Source organism: Pezoporus wallicus, unplaced genomic scaffold (genome assembly GCF_028554395.1).
Source record: "Pezoporus wallicus isolate ANWC-B61680 ecotype Strahan unplaced genomic scaffold, APGP_CSIRO_Pwel_v1 scaffold_7392, whole genome shotgun sequence".
Lineage (NCBI taxonomy): Eukaryota > Metazoa > Chordata > Aves > Psittaciformes > Psittacidae > Pezoporus > Pezoporus wallicus.
This window is the reverse complement of record NW_026639923.1, coordinates 3,819,777-3,828,375: the sequence shown is the minus strand read 5'-3', so window position 1 is coordinate 3,828,375 and position 8,599 is coordinate 3,819,777. Positions and strand designations below refer to the sequence as shown.

Genomic DNA, 8,599 nt, shown 5'->3' with positions numbered 1-8,599 from the left:
CCTCTCACATACTGTTAAATCACCTCCTATGTGCCAACATAGTTCTTGGTCTTCTGACCTTTTCAAGCAAATTAAAAAGACACTCACATACATCTCTTTAGCCACATCTTTCTGTTGATAAGAATTTTGAGTGCTCATCTAACACTTTTAACTTCAAAGCTCTTCAGAAATGAGGGGACTGATCCAGAGTCCATTGAAGTAAGGTAATAGTATTTTGGTTAACTTCACAGAGACTTAAACTCTAAATTGTGCTCTAATTTTTGTAATTTTTCCCCCATCTGCTCTCTGAAGACCTATCTTTTGCACTTCCTTAAGTTTTAGACTCTCAGTACTAACTCTCCTTTTGGGCTCCTGTTTGGCACTGGCATAATGAGACTATTTCTGACAGTAGCTTTCTGAGAGATGCTCAAAATTGGGGTATATATATAATCTCATAAGCCCTTTGTAACTAAAAGATGTCCATATATATTAACCTCTAGCCTGTCATTCACAGCAATTTATTCATATGAGATGGCAATTAGGTCACTTTTTTGGTAACAAAACAAGCCATCCAAGTTTCCAAGTGGTTCCATGTTTCTTCCCCTAAGCCCCTCTCACTGTTAAGAGAAACCTTGCTTTTCTCCTGTTGACAAGCTGAATGGGTAATTACACTTCTTTAAGGACTATAGGAGGCTTTATTGTTGTAAAACTGTTTCAAAGGTCCTGAAACCCTTTGCTGTCCACAGCTTGGTTGGGGCTGTCTCTGTGCAAGGATGTAGGTAGAGACTGTTCTTTTAACAGCTTCACTTTGGCTTTCACAGTGCCTCCACATTGGCTTCCTTTAGAACTCTTTGGCTTCTTTCTTTCTGGCAGACTTTGCTTTCTCTGTGCTGGCAAAATGCTTCTGCATTAGTTCTTTCCCCGTTCATGTTTTCTTTTTCTTGTCTGTTGCATGCATTTAGTTTCTGTGTTTTATCAGTTTTCCTGTCTATTTGTTTGTTTATTCATTCCCAGTATTTTTTTTTTCTTTTCCCTATGGAATATTGTGCTTATGTAGAGGCGATTGGAACATTGTTAGCTGATAATGTGTAGGCAGGTGGTAAGTAGTAGGAATTACTGATACCAAAAATAGTCCTCCTGCAGTCTGTTAACAATATGCTATTGCTGCTTTCATTGTTGATTCTTCTGCAAGTCAGCCAGAGCTGTTTAAGATCTCTGTGTGACAGTCAGTGTATGCAACTTGCAGGTCTGAGGGCTCCTTGGGCACTAGGGTTGTGATTTACCTTGTTGCTGCCAGTGTTTTTGAGCACCACAGAACCCACATCCAACAAAGCACACAAGCAGTGCTTTTACATGCCTGGGTAACCTTCTGTTCCTACCACAGGTAGGCTCTCCATTACCTCCAATTATCTGTGTTTTTGCTAGGTTGGAGCTTGCATTAAATCGGCTCTCAGTTCTACTTATTCCTGCATTTGACTTCTTGGGCTATACTCAATTCACATTTTCATTTCTCCTTGAACAGCATGACCACTTAGATCTGGTACAATGGTTATTCGTAAACCATCCTCATCTTGCCATTACAATTAGATAATGCTGCAGCTGAATTACCTCTAATTCTCTGGTTTTAATGTAAGAAAAATAGATTCTGCCAAGGCAGCCAGATTGCCTTTTGCTTGTTTGCTTTCCTCACAAGTATCTTGGCACTGTCTCCCATTTCTCTTTCTTTGAACTGATGTTTAGTCCAGATTCATTACAAACAAGATGCAGGTTTTATTTGGCGACCAAAGTAATTAAACATTAGAGCATGCTGCTGTAAGAGGTGGTGGAAATGCTCCTCCTAGAAAATCAACATGCATCAGAGACTTTAACAGCAGCTTCTCTGGGTGAAATTCAGTGTTGTTTGGTATATGAAATGGCAATCTACAGGGTGTCATTTTCCCTCTTGTATCCCTGGTATGCTAGATGCACTGAGAACCATGCTCTTGTTACTCAGCGTCTAGTGGAACTGCTGATGTGAGATCTGGGCTCCTACCTCTTTCAGAGATGTGTATCAACAGTTTCTACAAGCTGTGTGGGTTTGCTTAACACACTGTTTAATGATCACTGTCTTCCACATGGTATGTAACAAAATGTTTCAGGAAAAAACAATTCAGGGAAATCTTAAAGCTGTGAAAAACATATGTTTGAATGCAGCATTTAGACTTCTGTGCTTTTCTTTAAACATCATCTCAAATCCTTTCCCAAAGGCTAGCACTAGACGTGTTTATATGTGCTGTGTATGCTCAGCTTCTATTTAAACATATACAACACTGTGTTCCAAATCTGCATTTCCTGACTGAAACTAGCACCACTACATAGAGATGGGATAACACAGCAAAAGAAATACGTATATAACATATACTATACTTCCTAGATAAAGCAGAACCCATGCACATACAAGCAAAGCAAAACAAGAAATCCATTTGCCACTTCCCATTGGCAAGGAGGTGTTCAGCCATACGCGGGGAAGCAGGGCTCCATCACACCTAGTAGTTACTTGGGAAGACAAACTCCACCACTCTGAAAGTCCCTCCCTTCCTTCTTCTCCCCCCATCTCTATATGCTGAGTATGACATCATACGGTATGGGATATCCCTGGTGTTCAGCTGTCCCTGGTGTTCAGCTGTCCCTGCTGTGTCCCCTCCCAGCTTCTTGTGCACCCCCAGCCTACTCGCTGGTGGGGCAAGAAGCAGAAAAGGCCTTGACTCTGTGTAAGCACTGCTCAGGAATAAGGAAAACAGCCCTGAGGTATCAACATGGTTTCCAAGACAAATACAAACACAGCCCCATTCCAGCTACAGTGAAGAAAATTAACTTGACCCCAGCTGAAACCAGCACAGGCTGTATCACACCCTGCCTGTAAGGTTAAAAAAGACCAGTATTTGGCTTCAAAGATTTGTTTTCAGCAATTCTTACTTATTTGTTAAACAGTGAATGTTTTATGAGCAGCTAAGGTGTTTGGCAATAGTTTAATATGGTATTTTGGTTGTGATTTGTGTTTCTTGCAGCTGCCAGCATTTTAAGACTTGTGAGCAGAAAGCTGGATATCAGACATCAGTTCTTCAGGACCAAGGTTGGCAAGGAGAGAACCTACATAGAAACAGGGAAGATGACAGCTACTGGTGTAATTACTGGATAAGTGGTGATAGACTATGGAGATCTTCTATATCCTTCAGCTTTTTTCTCATTCATCATAACGATTAATCTCAAAAGCTCTACACCTCTTTCTTCAACCACATCTCTCCTTGGTACTCTAGCAAAGAAATAGGATTTCTCTAAGGCAATTTTCTTCCAAGAAACAACACATACCATTTCTTTTTGGACTTCATTGCTGGCAAAAAAATTTCACCCTAGTAATCTTGACAGCAAATTGAAGAATTTATAACACAAAAATGAAAGCAATTAAATTCACCTTGGCATTGAGGAGCAGGTAAATGTTTTCAGTTTCCATGTGCATTCAGATGAAACAGACCTGGTAGAAAAATGGAAAAGGCCTTAGCATAGAATGTAATAAAAAGATAATTGGCTCTTCTGTGTTTTTAATAACTGTCTTGGGTTACTGTCTCTGTTGGGGAAACAAACACATCTGTCCATTACATATTTCATTGTAATCACAGGGCTCTGTGTGTGTGTGCATGTATTATATATGATTCATTTGGTTTTGCTTACTCTGAGTTGATAACCAGCATTGCATTTACAGGCATCCTATAACTGATACTGTTGCTGTTATCCCATAACTCTTATCCCATAACTGATAGTGTTGTAAGGCCCTGGTGGTATGGCCTGTAGTTTTCTGCAGACTTGAGCAAGAATCACCTGTGTCATTCTGGAAGGTAAATAGTACTGAAGTGAATACTGTGGGTTAGATCATACCTTGAATAAATTTGAGGACATAAATGGTGTCACCTGGACCTTGAGCAGTAGCTCCTTGTGCCCTAAGATACCCCTTTTACTAGCAATTATTGGCTCTCCTTCCTCTCCAGGAGCAGGATGAGTAATATCCCATCACAGCACCAAATGTTAACGTGCCCCTTTATGTCTAGTGAAAGGATATATATAATCAAGGGTCTGCATTTCCCCTACCCCTGTCAACCTCTCCTCCTGAGCTGCTGACCTGTGCAGAGGATGTGAAGAAGGAATTTCAGACTCTCAGCTCCTGTGCAGGTCAATTATGTATATTAAAAATAGTCTTAAAATGTGGTACCTTAAAGATGTTAACTGTAAGAAGTTCTAAATGGTTTGACCCTATCATAGAAGTAATTGCTGGAAAGATGGTGCTTCATCCTGGCAACATCATGTTAGAGTGAATGATGACTAAGTATATCGCAATGACTGAGTGAGGAGCGCTTATTTAAGCTTCATCCCTTGTTCCTTCAGTGTTTTATTAGATCACATTTGCTTTTCTTGGATGTTGGATTTAAACCTGAATTCTCTTGTATGAACCACAGTTTGTTCAACTCAGTTTGTTGTTTCCACTTGCAGGGAGATAGTTGGTGGTTGATTCACAGAACTAGAAGAGGATATTGCCCTCATCTACTGAAATGGAGAGAGGTGCTAGTTTTCAGAACAATAATTAATTTAATTTGCATGGTTTCAGTAGTTAAACCAGCCCAGGTATTTGTTGTTAGGTCACAGCCTGAAGAAAGAGCTGCCATTTCTTTTTTGGTGATTTAAATGTAAGTATTTTGTATGCCTCTCAACTTTACTGACCCAGTCTGTAAGTGTGCTTTTGAAGAGCATGGTACTCTAGAGCCTAAATGGGAGTGAAAATTGGATAGATGTCTGAATCACTGTGGAGGGCTTGTAACCTGAAACCTTTACGTGCTTTACAAGTTGTATTTGTCTGTCGGAGATCAAGGATCGACCGGAATCAAGAGAACAACTCAATATGAGTTATGCTTCTTGTTCATTTTATACAAATCCTTAACCCCTTATATACTATTTCTTACATGCACTTACTCTGATTTGGCATATTATGATTGGATACATGCCCTGAAGACCCTTAGTGACTAACATATAATTGGTTAAACACAGGTGTGAGAACTCGACCTCGAAAGCTTGCCAACAGTCCACAGTTCTCATTAACTCGGTGAATTCCAGCCTCTTATCTTGCTTGCTTAAGCTTCTTTGGGCCTCTCATGGCCTTGCTGTATCTTTCAGGATTATTCAGAGTTTATGTACCAATTATGCATTCTCTCGTGAGAACACTGTCTCCACATTTGTCTAATGAAAATGGACCAACTTCCTACAGACTTTGCCCTACTCCTATTGCAGTTCTAAACCTACAGCTATGTAATAGTTAGACAAAATGTTCTTTGGTCTGAGCTTGTTTCCACTCCAAGCCAAACTGAGGTAAAGGGACAGGTATTTTCTGTTTTGATGACTCTTCTGATTACTCCTGCTATTTTGTGTCATTTTTTACCATTTATTGACATAGTGGCATGCTTGACTGAAGGATGAAAAAGGTATCTTATCCTGTCACATATTTCTTACTTTGTTGGAGATGGACCTTCACTTTACTCCTGGCTCTACCTGAAGCATACTGCTTCCTGAGAATCCGTCATTTACAATGTGATTTTATAAGGTCATATGTGAAACAACCCCACCAAATACATCATCTGACCTGTTTTCATGTGAGGTGATGTAAGTCATAAAAATTGCTGTTTTTTTTTTGCTGTTGGTACAGTCACTTTAAGAGCACTACCTGCATTACCTATGAAACAGCAGTTTAACCTGTTTGCTGACAATACACATTACTTTGGGGATTTTAAGCATATCGTTACTTTCCACTCTACTTTAGGAAATCTGAAGCATTCTAAGGGATATATTTGCAGTGTGATTTCTTGGGATTTGTTGCACACCTATTTCTGTAGAGGGAAATTATGTTGTTGTCAGCACATTCATCTCATGAAAGATGAGCCAGTATTCACTAGGCAATGTTATAGAAGCACATAAGCAAAAGGGGGTGAAAATCCCCAAACCCTCATCACTTCTTTTTCAGAATTAATTATATACATTTTTCAAAACTCTTTTTGCATTGAGCAATCAGAACAATATTTAACAAAGCTTTGTAAGCAGAAAAGATCAAAATACACCAAGATATCTGCTCACATTGTAAGCTTTCCAGTGAAAATTAAAACACTCTCGCTTACAAGACTCTGATCCATATTGAGCAGGTTTAGCAATAGTGGTTTATCTAATGGAGAAAAGCTCTCTAATAATTCTCTAATGGAGAATTATTAAAATGCCCACTTATTCAGCATCACTTCTTCTAAAAGACAGCCTGTGCTTCCACAAATTCATAATTTGCGCTTTTTCAGTGCCTAAAATAATAGGATCCTGACATGTGACCTCTTATGGGACACTGCAATCTGGTAAAAACAGTCTATTTAACAGCAAAATATGAATAAATACTAATTACACACGTTACCAGCAATATCCACCTTTAAGGCCTTACAGGTGTATAAATACCTTTGGTACAGTGATGTGCAAATGTATATCAATTAATTTCATCTTTGAACAGTTCAAACCATGCATAGCTAAATTTTACCAGAATTTAGGCACAAGCTCAGGGTCCTTTGAAAGTGGGTCCAAGCGTTTTCAAATATGTTTGGGCTTTCAGCCAGTCTTGGCTGAGTTATGACTTTATAGCAAAACTGCAAACCCAGGCAAGCTTTAGGGAGGCTGTGGTTTCACTGTGAACATTTTATTCAAGCCTGAAATCTGATGAGATGAAGCTTAGTGGGGAGGGTTTTTTTCCTTCTGAAGCTTCTGATGAAAGTTATTTACTTGATCTCTTTGCAAAATCCCCATAGGTACTACACTGTAATGTACCTTTATTATTGCTCCTCTCTTACCTGTAACACAACCACGGAGGCTGCAGATTGCCTGGAGACTCCCAGCATCAGGGATGATGCCCCAGGCATTGTTACATGTCTTGTGTGTTTAAGTCAGAGGGTGGAGGGAAAAACAAAAAAGAAGCCCAAGTGTAGTGTTCTCTGTATGCAGGAATTTTTGTTAGATACTTCAGGGGAATGTGTAAGTGAGAAAGAAGCCTGTGTCATCATGTTTTAGCAGTTTAATTATGTCTGTGTTAATAATTTGAAGGGGACTAGGAGTTACAGTTTAAGGGATCTGCTCATGGATTGTAGTGAAAGGCAATGGATGGCTGTAAAACCTGGCCAGAGAATTTCAAGAACAGATCAGAAATGGCTCACTGAAGGAAAATGGTTTTGTCTTGCTCTGGACTTGGGGCAGCAGTCAGTTGAGTGGCATGAAAAGGGGCTCTGGATCATGCTGGTGGTGTGTATGTGCATGAGTGGAGAGGGTTTCTCTACTTAAACAGCACTATTAAAAAATGTATTTTTCACAAATGCCATTTTTCTAAGCAGTGAATTCTGTGCAGCCAGGATTTATCCTGGTTTTATCTCTACTCCTGTAGCCAGTCAGGTGCTAGGTACTGAGTATCCCATAACTCAGATACCTGTGTCCCTCGATCCATACAGGCAACTGCTGGAAAAGATGAAACCCCTTTTCCTTTTAATTGCAAAACTGTACAATGCTGGTTCTTGTTCTGTAGTGCCTTGCTGGGTACATTTCTTTCAATAATGACTTCTGTATCAAAAATAGCATACATATCACATAACAGGGTGCTTCTTTTGAACTTGGCTTTGACTGAATAGCAGTTTCTTACAAAATTCAACATGAATGTCTGGAATTTGTATCAGAAGTGACCTTAGGCAATAGTCTTTGAAATACCCCCGCTTTGAAATTTGTAATAATGTAGCCTCCTTTCGAGGTCAGTCCATCCCTCTTCAGCTTTGTTGGTAACAAGAAGGTGAACAAAGGTGCTATATGCAGTGAATGAATACAGATTTAATGAACAGCAGAAAAACAGATGACAAAATCAGCTGACATTTATTATACCGTGAGCTGTTTTGAACAAAGTCCTTGGAAACCATATGCAAATAAAGGAACTATTTTATCAAACGGGCTTTGGGTCAGCTGCAAAAGTGGACAAAGCTGATGTTTGTATGTTCAAGAGGAAATTCTTTGGAACAACAATCCTGTTCCTAGGGGAAGGTACAGTAATTCTCGGGAGTAGCCTGGGAGATCAAAATATTTTGCAGTATGAAAATCAGGAGGGCTTTATTGGTGTGGTGCTCTTTTACAGTAAACTTTCTAGCCTTAGCAACTGATTACTGCCGTGCTCTCAGGTTGTGCTCTGTAATTGTCTCCACTGTGACTCTGATCTTTGGCTGTATGCATGAAGAACATTTGCAATGACCACCAGGCCAAAATGTTACTGAGAAAAGCACCTTTTGGATGTTATACTCCTGCCCTTGCAGTAGGATTTGGCTTCCTGTGATGTTTCTTTTTATGTAAATTTCCCAGCAGATTATTTATTTTTTTTTTTAACTATAGAATCCGCATGAAAATAACCATAGTTTTGTACTTCATAAATTATTAATCTGGCAGCAGTTGCTTGCTAAACAACTCTCTCCCACACTAAAAGTGCTGTTCTGCAGTATAGTAGGGACTTATTTTGAGCTCCTGTTTAGAGACAAAGAAGTTCATACCA

The 8,599-nt window shown here is 39.5% G+C and overlaps 1 long non-coding RNA gene across 1 annotated transcript; it reads right to left on the bottom strand.

Annotated features, from left to right (window-relative positions):
• Positions 1 to 3,014: 3,014 nt before the first annotated feature.
• Positions 3,015 to 6,998, bottom strand: LOC130603333 (uncharacterized). The gene is made up of 3 exons (XR_008973131.1): positions 6,876 to 6,998; positions 3,431 to 3,490; positions 3,015 to 3,269 (listed from the first exon to the last, which is right to left on the bottom strand). It is a non-coding gene; the product is annotated as an uncharacterized LOC130603333 (long non-coding RNA).
• Positions 6,999 to 8,599: the final 1,601 nt, after the last annotated feature.